At 37.4% G+C, this 20,673-nt stretch overlaps 1 pseudogene; it reads left to right on the top strand.

Annotated features, from left to right (window-relative positions):
- Positions 1-12,272: 12,272 nt before the first annotated feature.
- LOC105002867 overlaps positions 12,273-20,673 on the top strand; it is an 87,424-nt pseudogene continuing 79,023 nt past the window's right edge.

The raw sequence follows: 20,673 nt of genomic DNA, 5'->3' as shown, positions 1-20,673 counted from the left end.
GACGAGGTCCCTTGGACTGCAAGGAGATCCAACCAGTCCATTCTGAAGGAGATCAGCCCTGGGATTTCTTTGGAAGGAAGGATGCTGAAGCTGAAACTCCAGTACTTTGGCCACCTCATGCGAAGAGTTGAATCATTGGAAAAGACTCTGATGCTGGGAGGGATTGGGGGCAGGAGGAGAAGGGGACGACAGAGGATGAGATGGCTGGATGGCATCACTGACTCGATGGATGTGAGTCTGAGTGAACTGCGGGAGTTGGTGATGGACAGGGAGGCCTGGCGTGCTGAGATTCACGGGTTCGCAAAGAGTCGGACAGGACTGAGCGACTGATCTGATCTGATCTGATCTGAACCCAAGTGGTGTGACTACCCTGGCCCTGCTCACTCTACACCACAACCTGGCATAAGGTCTGCACCAATCTGGCCCTCGGAAGAGAATCAGTCTAGCCATGCAGAGAAAGACCAGGGGGCCTAGGTTGTGACTCAGGTGAAGTGGCTATGAGCATTGTCAGTGCTCACTGGGGTAGTACTACAGGAGCACTGCCTTGCTTTATCTCCCAGCCCAGCAAAAGGGTTCCAGCACCACATTCTCCACTTTAATAACCCAGTGAAATTTTCCATGGTAAATGGCGTCTGTCTATGAAAAATGGACAAATTATAAGTGATGAGTATTTTAGATTCATGCAAATTTCGGACATAATGTCTTATGATTGTAAGGGATAAGTTCTGAGAGCAATCTTTAATAAACCTCTGCCTTATACATTATATTTATGCACATTTAAAACATTAATAATTTTTTAATGAAGCAAATTTTGCAATTTAGGGCATTCAAACTTTATTTTTGTTGTTTCATTTTATTTATTCTATCAGTCCTAATCAAGCACTATTGCTTTGTGATGGGAGGCAGGGGGTTATAGATGTTTTAAGTATGTTTGTTTGTGAAATCAACTATGTATCTGGGAAAAAAGTCTGTTCTTTAATGTAGACTTCATGTGAATATAGAAACGAATAAATTTAAAATATTAATAGCATCTTTAGAATATATGAGTTCTATACCAAATAATAAGTCCCTGTCTTTTCCACTGTGTACTTTCATTACACACTTGATTATAAAATGAGGAAGGGATTAAGTGTGTGTTATTTTGTGCTATTATCAATGGTATGCTTCTGCTGCTAAGTTGCTTCAGTCGTGTCCGACTCTGTGCGACCCCATAGACAGCAGCTCACCAGGCTCCCCCATCCCTGGGATTCTCCAGGCAAGAATACTGGAGTGGGTTGCCATTTCCTTCTCCAATACATGAAAGTGAGAAGTGAAAGTGAAGTTGCTCAGTCATGTTCGACTCTTAGTGACCCCATGGACTGCACCCCACCAGGCTCCTCCATCCATGGGATTTTCCAGGCAAGAGTACTGGAGTGGGGTGCCATTGCCTTCTCTGAATGGTATGCTACCTCACTGGATTCAAATAAAAAAAAAAAAAAAAACTACAAACATTTTGTTGCCTTACTCTGTCTCTTTTAAGAAAAATCCACTTTCTAAATACATAATTAGATACCCTTCTATGAAACAGTAAGCAACTCTATCAATTAGCCTTTTAGCAACCTACTACATGATAATCACTGACACAGGAAATGGTGGACAACACTACCACAATCTCTGCCTGTAAATTTTTAACTGGGGAACTAATTATTATGATTACTGAAAGTTATTCATGTGCTTGTGCTCTAAAGGAATATGTACAGGATTTCATATAAACCTAAATTCAGGAAAACAAACTTACCCTTGGGGCATAAGAGTCAATGGAAAAGTATTCCTTAAGGAAATAATTTTTGAGGCTATATCTGAATGATGAGAAAAGTTTATTAAGGTAAAGAGAGAGAAGACTAGTGTTGGGTTGGGTCAAAAAGTTTGTTCAGGTTTTTCCATTCAGTCAGTTCAGTCGCTCAGTTGTGTCCGACTCTTTGCGACCCCATGAATTGCAGCACACCAGGCCTCCCTGTCCATCACCAGCTCCCGGAGTTCACCCAAACTCATGTCCATCAAGTCGGTGATGCCATCCAGCCATCTCATCCTCTGTCGTCCCCTTCTCCTCCTGCCCCGCAATTCCTCCCAGCATCAGAGTCTTTCCAATGAGTCAAGTCTTCTCATGAGATGGCCAAAGTATTGGAGTTTCAGCTTTAGCATTTTTCCATTACAGCATATGAAAAAACTTGAATGAACTTCAGTTCAGTTCAGTTCAGTTCAGTCACTCAGTCGTGTCTGACTCTTTGCGACCCCATGAAATGCAGCATGCCAGGCCTCCCTGTCCATCACCAACTCCCAGAGTTCACTCAAACTCACGTCCATGGAGTCAGTGATGCCATCCAGCCATCTCATCCCCTGTCGTTCCCTTTTCCTCCTGCCCCCAACCCCTCCCAGCATCAGAGTCTTTTCCAATGAGTCAACTCTTCGCATGAGGTGGCCAAAGTAAGGGAGTTTCAGCTTTAGCATCATTCCTTCCGAAGAACACACAGGACTGATATTGTTCAGCAAATATTTCAGATATATGAACACTCCAGGTAAGAGTAAGCATGATGGGTTTTAGACACTGAAGTATGATATTTTAGGTGTTGTGAGAGGTCTAAAATTGGTTTGAGAACAAAATATAGAGGACCAGAACTAAGTTTGCGAATATAAGCAGAACTCAGATCCTGCTTGAATTCTTAGACTCTATTTTTTTCACTTAAATCAACACTGGCTCTCTGCCGAAGAGTATTAAACTGAGACATGGCAAGAAGAGGCTCAAATTTTAAGAAGTCCACATTGGATTGAGGTGGAGAAGTGAATAGCTACATGAAGACCAATTATAATATTACAGCTATAGCCTGATCTAAAGTGGTATGGTCGTAATGAACTTTCACAGAAATTCTTTAGCTGAGAAAATTCAATTTTTGCTCATTTCAAACTGAAGCGATATTTCTTCAAGAGCTAGTACACAGCTAAACAAATTTACTAGGTTCCTTGGCAGTTAGGTTAAGCCATATGACTGTGTGCCAGTCAAGGAAATATGTGTGGAAGTGATTGGCACCTATTCCAGCTTTGGCTCATAAAACCATCCCACCTGTGTTCTTCTGTGTTTCTCCACAGGAGATGTAGGAAACAAACTGTTGAATGTGGCAGAGCTACATCAAGCTGGATCACTGCCAGCTTTTTCACCTGTCCAGTATTATCATCCGAGCAAACATATAACACATTTGGGGCCTAGTTATTACATCAGTTAGGTAATGCTAACTAATATACAACCTAGGATTTAATTTAAAAACAAAGCAATTTTGTACACAACTTTAAAATCAGTTAAAGACAGTCATGTGTCATTCAATCTTTTTTACTTTAAGTTAATAACTATCATTATCCAAGCATTTTTCTTTTTTTACTTATAATACTGACTTGTCACTTCACCAATACAATTTGCATATATTATTCACAATATCCCCTTATGCTATCTTCCAAAAGGGAGCTTTTACTGTGGTAAAATATACTATTTTAGTTTTCTAGGATTCCTATAACAAATGACTGCAAATGGGGTGGCTTACTGAACTTTATTTTCTCATAGTTCTGGAAGCTAGAAGCTTAAAGTCAATACATCAGCAAGATTGGTTCCTTCTTGAGGTTTTAAAATAAATAAAATTATAATGATTCTCTTCTACCTTCTTGTAATTACCAGCTATCTTTGACACTCCTTGGTTCACAGTTGTATCGCTCCAGTCTCTGAGTGACATTCTCCCTGACTCTGTACCTCTGCCTTCACATGGCCTTTTATAAGGATATTGGTCATTGGATTTAGACAGGACTTTAATATTGTATCTCATTTTAACTTGATTACATCTGCAAATAAAGATCCTATCACCAAATAATATCAAATTCACAGGTGCCAGGGACTGGGACTTCAACATCTCATTTTGGGGAATACAGACCAACTGATGACAGATACATACAACAAAATTCAGCCATCATAAAAATATAATTTTATTATCCTTTTACTATAGAAATCATAGTATGTAAACACCACCATACTCATAATATAGAATACTTTCATCACCTCAACAGCTTCCTCCTGACACTTTGCCATTAACACATATGCCAGTACATAGCAATTACTAATCTGCTTTCTCTCACTATGATTTTGCCTGTTCTCACTATACTTAGTTTCTATCACAATACCATTAAAATTCATCTATACTGTTGTGTGTATCTGAAATGTGTGCTTCTTTTGTTGCTGTGTAGGTTTTTGTTCCAATCCCAAAGAAAGGCAATACCAAAGAATGTTCAAACTACATCACAATTGCACTCTTTCACACACTAGCAAAGTAATGCTCAAAATTCTCCTAGCCAGGCTTCAACAGTATGTGAACCAAGAACTTCCAGATGTTCAAGATGGATTTAGAAAAGGCAGAGGAACCAGAGATCAAATTGCAAATATGTGTTGGATCATAGAATAAGAAAGAGAATTCCAGAAAGACATCTACCTCTGCTTCATTGACTATGCTAAAACCTTTGACTGTCTGGATCACAACAAACTGTAGAAAATTCTTACAGTGATGGCAATACCAGTCCACCTTACCTGTCTCCTGAGAAATCTGTATGCAGGTAAAAAAGAATCAGTTAGAACCAGACATGGAACAATGGACTGGTTCTACATTTGGACAGGAGGTATGTCAAGGCTGTATATTGTCACCCTGCTCATTTAACTTATATGCAGAGTACATCATGTGAAATGCCAGGCTGGATGAAGCACAAGCTGGAGTCAAGATTGCTGGGAGAAATAGCAACAATCTCAGATATGAAGATGACACCACCCTTATGGCAAGAAGCAAAGAGGAGCTAAAGAGCCTCTTGATGAAAGTGAAAGAGGAGAGTGAAAAAGTTGGCTTAAAGCTCAATATTCAAAAAAAATGAAGATCATGGCATCTAGTCCCATCACTTCATGGCAAATAGATGGGAAACAACGGAAACAGTGAGAAACTTTATTTTCTTGGGCTCCAAAATCACCGCAGATGATGACTGCAGCCATGAAATTAAAAGACACTTGCTCCTTGCAAGAAAAGCTATGATCAAAATAGACAGCATATTAAAAAGCAGAGACATTACTTTGCCAACAAAAGTCTGTCTAGTCAAAGCTACTTTTTTTCAGTAGTCATGTATGGGTGTGAGAGTAAGACCATAAAAAAGGCTGAACACTGAAAAATTGATGCTTTTGAACTGTGATGTGGAAGAAGACTCTTGAGAGTCCCTTGGACTGCAAAGAGATCAAACCAGTCAATCCTAAAGGAAATCAATCCTGAATATTCACTGGAAGGATGGATGCTGAAGCTGAAGCTCCAATACTTTGGACACCTGATGCAAAGAGCTGTCTCATTAGCAAAAAACCCTGATGGTGAGAAAGACTGAAGGCAGAAGGAGAGAGGGATGACAGAGGATGAGATTGTTGGATGGGATCACTGACTCAATGGACATGAGTTTGAGCAAGCTCTGCTAGGTGGTGAAAAACAAGGAAGCCTGGTGTGCTGCAGTTCATGTTGTGGCGAAAAGTTGAACACGACTAAGTGACTGAACAACAACGAGGTTTCTTTGCTCATGCTTATTTCAATCACTATTTCAAATTGCATGCCATTGGGTTAATTTTTAACCCCACTGTTCTTCTCATTCGTCTAATTTACATAAAGTGTTTTAATAAATATTATCGTATAAATATGTAGTTCAAATATCCTTCTTTAAATCTGAATATCCTATCACTTAATATCCTATCACATTCCTGAGCATTCCCTCCTGTTATATGATCCAAATGATCATAACAAATTAACTATATCCACAATTTATTAAATTTTCCACATAGCATGTTTCTGATATTAAACATATAATAAACACCACTTCCTTCCTTCACTCATTTAAAGGCTTTTCCATTGAACTTTCCTAATTATTAAATCCTTCAACTTCCACATCAGTAATTTCTCTTCAATATGATGCTATTTTCCAGCCACCTCTCATTATTGAATTAATATCAAAGGAATCATAGTAGAAAGAATAAGAAAGTTGAAGGAGACTTTAGATATTTTGATAATAAATTGACAGACTTCTATCATTATTGAAGTGGAGAAGAAATAAAGAAAAGAGAATGAAGATGAGAGTAAGTTTGTTTGACATGATATAATTAGATTAGAAAATAATTTGACATTAGAAATTTGACACATAAGGAAAATCTGCTACTTCAGATCCTTTTAATCATCATTTTCTCATTTACCTCTCAAAGTAAAACCATATAGTAACTATCAATATCAGTCTTTCCCATCATTAGAAAACACATTTCTGAGGAGTTGAATTACATAACTCTACACATAGGGTCATTTTGAGTAAGATAAACTTATTTGAAATAAACAGAACTAAACCAATGAGAATTTATCATTCAGCAGTAGCTTGTATCATTTTTCATTACAATATGTAGCACAGAGAAAATACACAGAAAAAGTGTACAACCTAATGATCCAAAGAAAAAAGAATATTGCCACCTCCCCAAAGATATTTCATTATCACTTTCATTTTCTACATCCTCTGGCTGTCCCCAAGAGACATATATTATCTTGATATTGGGTAATAGCTTTCTTGCCCATCTCAGTACCACACTAAAAGCTATAGTATTATTTGGCCAGTATTTTGGAGCTAATGTAAATGTAACCTCCAGCATGTACCATTTTCTATCTGTATTCTTTTGCTCACCAAATATGTATAAAATGTTAAACTGTTTATAATTCCTTTGTTTTCATTGCTCTATAGTATTCCATTGCATTTATTTACAGCAATCTATCTAATCTACTCTTAGTAGGTATTTTAGTTGTTTTCTGGTCTATTTTAGCATTCCCATGACAGCTCTAAGAGTCTTGATGCACATACCCATGAATATCAATTGGGTATATATGTAGAAATGGAATTCCTGTCTCATACAGTCTTTTCAGATTCAGTGTTAGCAACCTGCAAATGTTTGTCGATAATACCAAATAATTTTCAAAAGGAAATTTTAACAATTTATATTCCTTCAAATAGTATATGGGAGCTCCCACTGCTCTGTATTTCCACCATCAGTTTGTCAGATTTTTACTTTTCCTTCTTTTTTCTTACTATCGGTCATTCAGCTGAGTATACATTGGCATTTCTGTAATTACATAAGAATTTAGCACCTTTCTGTATTTATAAGCTAATTAAAATAATTTAACCATAAACTGATTCTTTATGTCTCCCTTGCCGTGCTTACTCATGTCCGACTCTTTGTGACCCCATGGATTGCAACCCATCAGGATCCTCTGTCCTTGGGATTTTCCAGGCAAGAACACTTGAGTGGGTTGTCATTCCCTTCTCCAGGGGATCTTCCCAACCCAGGGGTTGAACCCCATCTCCTGTGTCTCCTGCATTGGCAGACAGATTCCTTACCATTGAGCCACTTGGGAAGAAAAGTTTATTGCTTTTTTTTTGGCCACACCATGTGGCATGTGAGATCTCTGACCACAGATTGAACCTGGCTCCCCTGTAGTGGAAGCAGAGACTTAACCCCTAGACTGCCAAGGAATTCTTTCTTAGACTTCTTAAAATTAGGTTCTTGATTTTTTTATTGCTTTAATAATTTATATAAGTTAGATACAAGACTTTTATAGGTTATATGATTTGAAAATACAATTTGAAATGCAATTGAGCAAATTGCATTTCACTCTCTTAACTATGTATATAGATGACAATTCTATGAAGTGAACTTATTCCTATTTTAAATGATAGTGATTTTCTTTACTATCCTTTTTTATAAAACCCTGGATTTATACTGATAATATACTCTAAGATTTTTGCATCTATATTCATGAATTATGTTTCTTTAAAATTTTATTTTCTTATAATATCCTTATCTGGTTTTTGTATCAAGGTTATTTAAGCCTCATAAAGTGAGTTGTGGAATGCTCTGACTTTTTTATTCCTTAGGAGATGTTCATAGTTTAGTAGAATTTATCAATTTCAACATTTGTTAAATTTTATGAGTTAAACCACATAGATGTAAAAGTTTATTTGTGAAAATATTTTAAAATTACAGACTCAGATTCTAACGGAGAAGGCAATGGCACCCCACTCCAGTACTCTTGCCTAGAAAATCCCAGGGATGGAGGAGCCTGGTGGGCTGCAGTCCATGGGGTCGCTAAGAGTTGGACACGACTGAGCGACTTCACTTTCACTTTTCACTTTCATGCATTGGAGAAGGAAATCGCAACCCACTCCAGTGTTCTTGCCTGGAGAATCCCAGGGACAGGGGAGCCTGGTGGGCTGCCGTCTATGGGGTCGCATAGAGTCGGACACGACTGAAGCGACTTAGCAGCAGCAGCAGTAGCAACAGATTCTAAAATTGATGGATAACTATTCAAATACCTCTTCTATCATTTTTGTTCTGGCATTTTCCTAGGAATGTATCCATTTTATCAAGTATTTAAAATATATTGGCAAATAATTGTTCATAACCATCATTTTTACTTCTGGCTCTTTCATTCCATTACTCCTATAATCCTGTTCTTTAACCTCATGTAACTACTTTCCTCCATTGTTACAATGAACCACCTTTATATTTTTTTAAATTTGACCAGTTTTGCATCCCTGGATCTTGTACCCTCTTTGCTACTCTCAGTAGAACTTATTCTTTCTAGTTTGGACTCATACAGTACTGTCCTAACTTTTTTGTATTTTTGTTACCTTCAAATGCATCCTTCACACTGCCACTGGAATGGTAAAAGCAAAACATATATATAATCACACGTTTGAAAAGGATAAGGTTTCCCAACTTCTACATTATAAATTCTAGTAAATATTTCATGGGATATTTTTTCACTGCATTTACCAGTTTAATTCATATTTTATTTTAGTGCAGCCACACTAACCTTAACTAAAGATAATTTGCTGACCATTATCTTACCAACCAATCAAGTTAACATAAGGCTTTTTATGGCTTTATATATTGATATGGATTTAAAGTATATCACTTCATTAATTGCATCTTGTCATAAGTTTCTTGTAGGACCTGCTCCTATTTATCCACTTAATTCTTTAGACTGTCTTCATATCCTTGATTCCTAGCTCAGTAACTCACATCACTAAAACCTTCAAGAAATATTTATTAATGTGATAATTGAATAGATGAACAAATAAAATGTTTAATTTAATCAAAATCATTCTGATAATACAGTGGCTCATGGCAGCACAAGGAAATTTGCTTAGCACTGGTGATACAAAAAGAATAACAGTGAAGGGATTAAAGTCATGATGTTCCTGACTTCATTTTGATTACTTTGTAACGGTCATTATTATCATGCAATAGTTTAAAGTTAATGAGCATATCACATCTATTAAAAGTTTCTTGAGAAAAAAAGGCAAATATTAAATGATTATGAAAACTATAAGATTTTGAAATGTTTAAAGCTAAGTTTGAGAATGTCTTATTCATCCTATTAGTCTTTGAAACATATTATGTATTGGTGTCTCTCTTTCAGACAGTTAACAGAGGAGCAGACATGTATAGAACAGATTGGTAACATTCTTGAAAGTTAATGTCCATTAGACATTTGTTGCTACAGCTATGCATTGAATAAGCTAAGCAAACACTGTACATGATATTTATATTTAATTATTCTTTGTTATTTTATTTTGTAGGTAATATTTGTGCATTTTCTTAGAAAAACTATTTTCATATAAAACACCTGTGAGTGAATTTCAAAGATTTTGGGGATTTTAATGTTTAGTAGTTGGAGTATTTGCAAATTCTGCTTACACCTCATTTTTTACCACTGCTTCTTAAATACTACAGTCATTTATGAGTCCAAAATGTATTTCACCTTTCTTCATGTTATCTTCTGCCTTGTTATCAAAGTGCATGTCTCTTACTTCATTCTGTGCTTCTAAGAATTCAGTGCCTCTCCATCCCCTTCAAATTAAGATGCAAACTCCTGAGGATAACACACAAAGTCCTTTATATCTCAGCCCTTTAAAACACTTCCAGGCTCATCACTTTCATATCCTCTCTGATCTGTACCATAGACACACTGGAGGCACCATATCTCAAGGACACTGCTTGTTTCTTGCCTTCATGCCTTTGCACATGCTTTTCTCTCTCCTTTGAAGGTTTTCCTTTTCCATTTTCTAACTCCAAGATATCCCTGAAAGGTTAAACTCCCAGTGGGATGAATACCTTTCCTAACCTACTGATTGGTGTCAAATGTTCTTCCCAAGGCTTCCCATGGCAATACTGAATGCTACTTAGAGTATATAAATAATATCACAATGATCAGTATTCCTTTCAAAATTTTATTCTATTCTGTACTGCTGGAACTAAGCACAGCTCCAGGAAGTCCCAATCATTTTCTTAAATGAATAAGTGAATACATCAGTTTTGTGAACTTGCACTTACACAGGGCCCTTACTGTTCTGTAAGTAACTATTTTCCCTGCTCTTTCTCTTCTCACTTTTCTCATTATACCACAGTTACCATCCTGTGGATACATGTTTCATTCATATGCCTGTTGTCCCTAGTAGATTCCTGCAGTTCACCCTCAGTGCTCCTTTGCATCTGTGAGCTTCCCTTCAGCTCTTAGTTTAAATAATGTTCCATATGCATTCTTCAAGGTTTATTGATTCTGCTCTCTGGAGAGGGTCCTATACTTCAAGTGATGAATTTGAAAATATGGGGATCATTAAAACAAATTCCTGTGTTTTGGCCAATTCAGTCACAGTGTTGTAGTTGTTTGCAGATTTCAGCCTGGAAGCAAAGTTACATAATACAAGAAATTGAAAGTAAGCATCTAAACTATAGAGTAATAAAATAATTTTCTGGGCCTTAATTTCAATCAGTTTATCTGCCACAGGAGAGTAGCATTTAAAGTCAAATTTTAAAACCTCGAATACATATTAATGGATTTCATTATTGCAAAGAACAGAAGTTATAAATAAAAGCTACATTGCAAGTAAAACAAATCCAAAATATGAATAGACTCTTGGAATCTCCCCAATATTGTGTTATAATTTCATTTAATATTTTCATAAATGCTCCTGACTTTGTAAAAGTTATCCAATAAGTTCCAAAAAGTTTACATATCATGTCTCAGAAACTTAGATAATTAATGTAAATATGCCTTCAAAATTTTTATCTCTGGCTCAGAACTTTATCCTGAAGATGAAATCCTTTATATATATAATTGTCCCATACATATGCCAAAAACTGAATTTGTATCAGCACTCTTTGCATACCTTCTCCCCTTGCCACTTTAATTATATTAATCATTGGAAATTTCCTCAACCTAGAACATCATGTATAAGCCATCTCCCTCTCTGCTACACACATCACCCTTCTGTCATCAAATCTGATGAATTCTACAGCAAATCTTTAGTGTATCTCCAGCCTCACTCTTAGGGACTTTTGTGCTGCTCTCATTTTTCCCCAGGTAATTAACTATACTTCCATTTTCCTTGTTTTTCAGGTTTAACTCTTAGAAAGCACATTTTCCTCTATGATTCCCTCAATCCATAACTAATCCTTCAATGACTCCTATTAGACTCTACTTCCAAATGTATCCTGTTTTGACCACATTTACTCATTGTTGTTGAAACTAGTCCTAATCATTCTTCTCTTTCATTATAACTACTTCAAAAGCTTTCAAATTGGCCATCTTATCTTTACTTGTGCTCAGTCACTTTTGTATACCACTCAAAAAAATCAATCATAATTGCTATTTCTTGCAATGTTTAGTCTCCTGCCACACATGTTGAAACACTTGATAAAATATGTGTAAAAATTATTTTAAATATATAACAGACTTTAAAAAAGCTAAGTAAATATCCTAAGGTCAAAACATAAACAGCAAGCATGAAGCTAGACAAGTAAGCTTACACTGATATTCAGGTATCCAGGGACACTTATCAATCCTTGTAACCAAGAAATTTACAGCAAAAAGTCTAGGAGAAAGGAGGCCACAATATTCTTGCCTTGAGAACCCCATGAACAGTATGAACTCTAAAAAGATTCTGTCTTTTGTGAGAAGTTATAGAATAGAATAAAACGTCATTTATCATGGCAAACAGCAAGGATACATCTGTGTTTGACCAAATGCTTTACATGGAAAACTAGTCACTCACGAAGATCATCAGCACAAACAGTTCTGATTTGGGATATAAATTTATGGTACAATGTCATAAAAAATGCAAGCTCTGTAATTGCCAGAAGTGCCTAGATGCACATCAGAAAGCATGCAGATCACTACCAAGTGAGCATGCTTTCAAGGTGAGACTGGAAATTGTGTCTACCAGTAAAACATTACCTAACATACTGCTGTTTAAAAAAAAACCACAACCATAGAAACAAGATAAAACAAAGTATTGAAATAATGAACAGAAAGACCATCCAGCAGAAACATGCCCCTGATACTCTGTAAAACTCATACAATAGCTCTTATTTGATGAGTGTGCACTGTGCTATAGAGTTCTTTGCATTTGCTAATATTTAATTATCAAAGAATGTAAACAGATATCGGCATATTTTCATATATTAGCATAGGAAAAAAATGAAATAGACAAGTTTAGTATATTTCTCTCTTTCACATGTGATATAAGGGCTTCCCTGATGGTTCAGATGGTTAAGAATCCATCTGCAATGTGGGAGACCTCGGTTAGAAAGATTCCCAGGAGGAGGCTATTACAGTATTCTTGCCTGGAGAATCTCCATGGACAGAGGAGCCTAGTGGGCTACAGTCAATGGTGTTGCAAAGAGTCAGACAAGACTGAGCAACTAAGCACAGCAAAGCATGTGAAATAAAAGCTACATATTCAAATTCTGTCATCCTTGCTTTTAATCACCTTGCTATATTGCTTTATATTATGTAAAATCTTAAAGATTGGGAGGCTAGTGTCAGACTAGCTTCCTCATTCCCTTATGTGAAAAATTAAACACTTCCTTGAATATAAGGTTCCTAACACTCAACATCTATGAAACTTTAGGTTTCTTCATTAAAAAATCCACTGTAGAGTTGTTTACTGTATGATATCCATTAATCTATGTTTTCTGAAATGCCAGGTTCAAAATTATTGATTTTTAGTGTAGCAAATTTGGAAAACTCAGCAGTGAACTAGAGATCATATTGCCAACATCTGCTGGATCATCAAAAAAGCAAGAGTTCCAGAAAAACATATATTTCTGCTTTATTGACTATGCCAAAGCCTTTGACTGTGTAGATCACAATAAACTGTGGAAAATTCTGGAAGGGATGGGAATACCAGACCACCTGACCTGTCTCTTGAGAAACCTATGCGCAGGTCAGGAAGTAACAGTTAGAACAGGACATGGAACACCAGACTGGTTCCAAATAGGAAAAAGAGTACATCAAGGCTGTATATTGTCACCCTGCTTATTTAATTTATATGCAGAGAACATCATGAGAAACGCTGGACTGGAAGAAACACAAGCTGGAATCAAGATTGCTGGGAGAAATATCAATAACCTCAGATATACAGATGACACCACCCTTATGGCAGAAAGTGAAGAGGAACTCAAAAGCCTCTTGATGAAAGTGAAAGTGGAGAGTGAAAAAGTTGGCTTAAAGCTCAACATTCAGAAAACTAAGATTATGGCATCCGGTGCCATCACTTCATGGGAAATAGATGGGGAAACAGTGGAAACAGTGGCAGACTTTATTTTTTGGGCTGCAAAATCACTGCAGATGGTAATTGCAGTCATGAAATTAAAAGACACTTACTCCTTGGAAGGAAAGTAATGACCAACCAAGATAGCATATTCAAAAGCAGAGACATTACTTTGCCAACAAAGTCTCTCTAGTCAAGGCTATGGTTTTTCCTGTGGTCATGTATGGATGTGAGAGTTGGACTGTGAAGAAAGCTGAGCACCGAAGAATTGATGCTTTTGAACTGTGGTATTGAAGAAGACTCTTGAGAGTCCCATGAACTGCAAGGAGATCCAACCAGTCCATTCTAAAGGAAATCAGTCCTGGGTGTTCTTTGGAAGGAGTAATGCTAAAGCTGAAACTCCAGTACTTTGGCCCCCTCATGCGAAAAGTTGACTCATTGGAAAAGACTCTGATGTTGGGAAGGATTGGGGGCAGGAGGAAAAGGGGACAACAGAGGACAAGATGGCTGGATGGCATCACTGACTCGATGGACGTGGGTTTGGGTGAACTCCTGGAGTTGATGATGGACAGGGAGGCCTGGCGACCCCTTTCATGGGGTCGCAAAGAGTCAGACACGAATGAGCAACTGTACTGAACTGAACTGAGTGGCATGGCAAAATGTTGCAAAATGTCACAAGCTGGGTGTCTTAAATGATGGAAAAATGTTGTCTCATAGATCTGGAGGCTGGAAGTCCAAGATCAAGTTGCCAACAGAGTTGATTTCCTATAGGACCATATAGGTATCTCTCATCCAAGGTCGGGGCTGGGGAGAGGCCGAGAGGAGCTACCCAAGTCCGAGGTCAGGGGTGGCGGCCCAGAGTGCCAGGTTGCGATAGCGCAGGAGCGGTCGCGTGGAGCTACCCCACATCTGAGGTCAGTGGCAGCAGCCGGGAAGAGATACACCACGTGTGAGGTCAGGGGTGGCGGCCGGGAGGAGCTAACCCAGGTCCTAATTCAGGAGCGGCAGCCGGGAGAAGCTACCCCACGTTCAAGGAGCAGCGGTGCACGGGTGCAGGAGGGCGGAGAGGAGCTACTCCACGTTCAAGGTCAGGAGGGGCGGCAGTGAGGAGATATCACTCGTCCAAGATAAAAGAAACCCAATAAGATGGTAGGTGTTGTGAGAGGGCAATAGAGGACAGACACGCTGAAACCATAATCACAGAAAACTAGTCAATCTGATCACACGGACAACAGCTTTATCTACTCAATGAAACTAGGCCATGACTGTGGGGTCACACAAGACGGGCAGGTCATGGTGGAGAGGTCTAGCAGAATGTTGTCCACTGCAGAAGGGAATGGCAAACCACTTTAGTATTCTTGCCTTGAGAACCCCATGAACAGTATGAAAAGGCAAAATGATAGGATACTGAAAGAGGAACTCCCCAGGTCTGTAGATGCCCAATATGCTACTGGAGATCAGTGGAAAAATAACTCCATAAAGAATGAAGGGATGGAGCCAAAGCAAAAAGAATACCCAGCTGTGGATGTGACTGGTGATACAAGGAAGGTCCAATGCTGTAAAGAGCAATATTGCATAGAAACCTGGAATGTTAGGTCCATGAATCAAGGCAAATTGGAAGTGGTCAAACAGGAGGTGGCAAGAGTGAACATCGACATTCTAGGAATCAGTGAACTAAAATGGACTGGAATGTGTGAAATTAACTCAGATGACCATTATATCCACTACTGTGGACAGGAATCCCTCAGAAGACATGGAGTAGCCATCATGGTCAACAAAAGAGTCCAAAATGCAGTATTTGGATGCCATCTCAAAAACGACAGGATGATCTCTGTTCGTTTCCAAGGCAAACCATTCAATATCACAGTAATCCAAGTCTATGCCCCAATCAGTAACTCTGAAGAAGCTGAAGTTGAGCGGTTCTATGAAGAACTACAAGACCTTTTAGAACTAACACACAAAAAAGGTGTCCTTTTCATTATAGGGGACAGGAATGCAAAAGTAGGAAGTCAAGAAACACCTGGAATAACAGGCAAATTTAGCCTTGGAATACGGAATGAAGCAGGGCAAAGACTAATAGAATTTTGCCAAGAAAATGCACTGGTCATAGCAAACACCCTCTACCAACAACACAAGAGAAGACTCTACACATGGACATCACCAGATGGTCAACATCAAAATCAGATTGATTATATTATTTACAGTCAAAGATGGAGAAACTCTATACAGTCAGCAAAAACACGACCAGGAGCTGACTGTGGCTCAGATCATGAACTCCTTATTGCCAAATTCAGACTTAAATTGAAAAAAGTGGAGAAACCACTAGACCATTCAGGTATGACCTAAATCATATCCCTTATGACTATACAGTGGAAGTGAGAAACAGATTTAAGGGACTAGATCTGATAGAAAGCCTGATGAACTATGGATGGAGGTTCGTGACAATGTATAGAAGACAGGGATCAAGACCATCCCCACGAAAAAGAAATGCAAAAAAGCAAAATGGCTGTCTGGGGAGGCCTGACAAATAGCTGTTAAAAGAAGAGAAGCGAAAAGCAAAGGAGAAAAGGAAAGATATAAGCATCTGAATTCAGAGTTCCAAAGAACAGCAAGGAGATAAGAAAGACTTCCTCAATGATGAATGTAACGAAATAGAGGAAAACAACAGAATGGGAAAGACTAGAGATCTCTTCAAGAAAATTAGAGATACCAAGGGAACATTTCATGCAAAGATGGGCTCGATAAAAGACAGAAATGGTATGGACCTAACAGAAGCAGAAGATATTAAGAAGAGGTGTCAAGAATACACAGAAAAACTGTACAAAAAAGATATTCACAACCCAGATAATTATCATGGTGTGATCACTCACTCACCTAGAGCCAGACATCCTGGAATGTGAAGTCAAGTGGGCCTTAGAAAGCATTACTACGAACAAAGCTAGAGGAGGTGATGGAATTCCAGTTGAGCTATTCCAAATCCTGAATGATGATGCTGTGAAAGGGCTGCATTCAAATTTGCCAGCAAATTTGAAAAACTCAGCAGTGGCCACAGGACTGGAAAAGGTCAATTTTCATTCCAATCCCAAAGAAAGGCAATGCCAAGAATGCTCAAACTACCGCACAATTGCACTCATCTCACATGCTAGTAAAGTAATGCTCAAAATTCTCCAAGCCAGGCTTCAGCAATATGTGAAATGTGAACTTCCTGATGTTCAAGCTGGTTTTCGAGAAGGCAGAGGAACCAGAGATCAAATTGCCAACATCTACTGGATCACGGAAAAAGCAAGATAATTCCAGAAAAACATTTATTTCTGCTTTATTGACTATGCCAAAGCCTTTGACTGTGTGGATCACAATAAACTGTGGAAAATTCTGAAAGAGATGGGAATATCAGACCACCTGACCTGTCTCTTGAGAAACCTATATGCAGGTCAGGAAGCAACAATTAGGACTGGACATGGGACAACAGTCTGGTTCCAAATAGGAAAAGGAGTTCATAAACCCTGCTTATTTAACTTATATGCAGAGTACATCATGAGAAACACTGGGCTGGAGGAAGCACAAGCTGGAATCAAGATTGCCAGGATAAATATCAATAAGCTTAGATATGCAGATGACACCACCCTTATGGCAGAAAGTGAAGAGGAAGTAAAGAGCCTCTTGATGAAAATGAAAGAGGAGAGTGAAAAAGTTGGCTTAAAGCTCAAGATTCAGAAAACCAAGATCATGGCATCTGGTCCCATCACTTCATGTGAAATAGATGGGGAAACAGCGTCAGACTTTATTTTTCTGGGCTCCAAAGTCACTGCAGATGGTGATTGCAGTCATGAAATTAAAAAGATGCTTACTCCTAGGAAGGAAAATTATGACCAACCTAGACAGCATATTCAAAAGCAGAGACATTACTCTGCCAACAAAGGTCCATCTAGTCAAGGCTATGGTTTTTCCAGTGGTCATGTATGGATGTGAGAGTTGGACTGTGAAGAAAGCTGAGCGTCGAAGAATTGATGCTTTTGAACTGTGGTGTTCCCTGGACAGCAAGGAGATCCAACCAGTCCATTCTAAAGGAGATCAGTCCTGGGTGTTCTTTGGAAGGAATGATGCTAAAGCTGAAATTCCATCCCTTTGACCACCTCATGCGAAGAGTTGACTCATTGGAAAAGACTCTGAAGCTGGAAGGGATTGGGGACAGGAGGTAAAGGGGACGACAGAGGATGAGATGGCTGGATGGCATCACCGACTTGATGGATGTGAATTTGAGTGAACTCCGGGAGGTAGTGATGGACAGGGAGGCCTGGTGTGCTGTAGTTTATGGGGTCGCAAAGAGTCAGACACGACTTAGCTACTGAACAGAACTGAGTGACATAGCTTCCCTGGTGGCTCAGAAGCATAGAATCCACCTGCCAATGCAGGAGACGCAGCCTTAATCCCTGGGTCAGGAAGAGCCCCTAGAGAAGGCAATGACATCCCATTCCAGTATTCTTGCCTGGGAAATTCCATTGCCAGAGGAGCCTGGCAAGCTACAGTCCATGGAGTTAGACACAATTTAGTGACTAAACAACAGTAGTAACATACTACTTGAATACATATATACTATAGGTCTGTACAATTGAGCTTTCTATGTGACTTTGTTGAGGTCATACATGTATTATCTACAAGCATTAGCAATTTTAAAATTTTAACCATTCTTTTATTTATACTGCATTTAAAATTAAAATTCATTAGTAATATAAAGTTACATATTAGTCCCAATTTTATCTAGGATTAAAAATTTGTGTAAGGTAATGCTAAAGGAAGTCTGGTATGCTGAAGTCCATGGGTTTGCAAAGAGTCATGCATGACTGAGTGACTGAACATCAAGAAAAAAATTGACATTGAATAAAATTAAATATTTTACATTATGAAAACATCTGTGCAACTCATGTGGCTTTTTGTTTTGCTAGTATCTAACAATCTCCAAACACAAAGAACATAAAGTGTTTAAAAAAATCTATTATTTAGTTTGTAATATTAGCAGAGTAAGTTATTTAATTCATTACACATATTTTAATGATATGCATGACTTATTTATTTCTTTTATACACATATATACATACTCATAAGAAACTAAGGTTATAAAATTAAAATACAAAAAATTATAATTTGCAGACAAAAATAAATTTATGGAAATTATAGAAAAAAAGTGCCCAATATATATGCCTTGAAGAATTGAGCAATATATTAAAAAAATGTCAATTGGTTGTAAAAATATTAAAATGGCAACAACACCACATTGTAACAAGAAGGGTAAAATTTTACATGTTGATATCAGAAATATTTTATGGTCAACACTTACTGAGTCTTCAAAGGTTAGTCTTAAAAGAACTGTGCAATATGGATAATATAAGACACTGTGGTTGTCTGAGATATCTATATCAGAAGAAGATCATATGTTTGGGGAAAATATAGACATTTTAGGATATGATATATAATGAGAGAGAGGAAAAGACCTATAAATCATATCAATGCAAAACTTGGGTATATATTCCTATATGTATCACTAACTTGGATTATACTGCTTCTCTGGAGACTGTTGGTGGTATGAGGACTATCTATTGATCTCATAATTATGGGGGGAGGCCACTGGCTTATGCTACTTGGGGGATAGGGTCATTAACATAGCAAGGAACACAGAACTGTCTTGCTTAAATGTCCCTGTTGAGGAAAACAGAAGACGTTGGCTTTTATTTTGACATTCTGGATAGTAGTTTTGCATACAACTTCAGGTGCTGAGATAACTCACCATGACACTTAAATTTTAATCTGCCTAGTCTCTGTTAATGAGCTTCATGACCATAAACTATTTGAAAAAAAATTCAAGAATAGTAACTCACTTAGAATGAGTTCTAGTGATGCTTAAGATGACAATAAAACAATTTTTGAAAACTTTTCTATTCAATGTTATAATTAATTCTTTATGAATTTTTATATTTATAGTATGGTATTATTTTATTGGCATTGAATTATGTCTAGAACTCTTAATATTACATCAATAAATGAAGAAAATTGGGAGAATGCCTTACATGCTTCTTGCTCATAATATATTAACAGTATATTTAAGATCCTTTTGTAACAATGTGTTCTCAAAATAGTGTATGATATATTTCATGAAAAAAGTATAGAGATAAATCTAGGAATAATTTTTTGAAAATAATTTTAAAAAATCCATTTACAAGTAGAAAACAAATCTCAAAAGAATTTCCATTCAACAAATATATTTAAGAATTTAGATACATCCTTTCAATTTTTTTTTTTTTTCATGGGCACAGATACGTGTCTGAAAAAAACCCACTTTTCCATCCTTCTTGTAAGGTAGACTTTAATATAAGTTAGTATAAGTTACAAAGATGTGTTAATAGTGAGGGTCTTGCCATGCTTGCCTTTTATAATTTAAGTAGGAACCAGCTTGGGATTCTTCCAGCTTGTCTAAGCACTCAGGAAGTAACTAATATTCTGACCATTGCTACCAAATAACATTCCCTTGCTGTCTTTCTGCATTACACTGCTGAAGGCTTAAAGTACTCGTTAAAGGAACATTTTGATATGTATTCAAATCTCATTGGAGATTTCAATTTTTAAATGAATAAATTCACACAAATTTAGAAAGATAGTCTTTTTAATTGCAAATATATATATGAAAATACTTGCAACTATGTAAAAATGTCTATGTACCATTATAATGTGTCCATTGTGTCAGTAGTGAAAATCTTATATTGATTTCTAAAATTTAATTTAAGACTTTTGATTCCTAATACTTGATTAAGTACTAAAACCAACATTTCATTAAATAAAAAGGTAGGATTAATTTGATTAAGTTAAATTTAACCTATGAGTAAATATTTGTTTTACCTCACGCGAAAAGTTGACTCACTGGAAAAGACTCTGATTCTGGGAGGGACTGGGGGCAGGAGGAGAAGGGGACGACAGAGGATGAGATGGCTGGATGACATCACTGAC

The sequence above is a fragment of the Bison bison genome, unplaced genomic scaffold (assembly GCF_000754665.1).
Source record: "Bison bison bison isolate TAMUID 2011002044 unplaced genomic scaffold, Bison_UMD1.0 scf7180017864458, whole genome shotgun sequence".
Lineage (NCBI taxonomy): Eukaryota > Metazoa > Chordata > Mammalia > Artiodactyla > Bovidae > Bison > Bison bison.
This window is presented reverse-complemented; position numbering and strand designations above follow the sequence as displayed.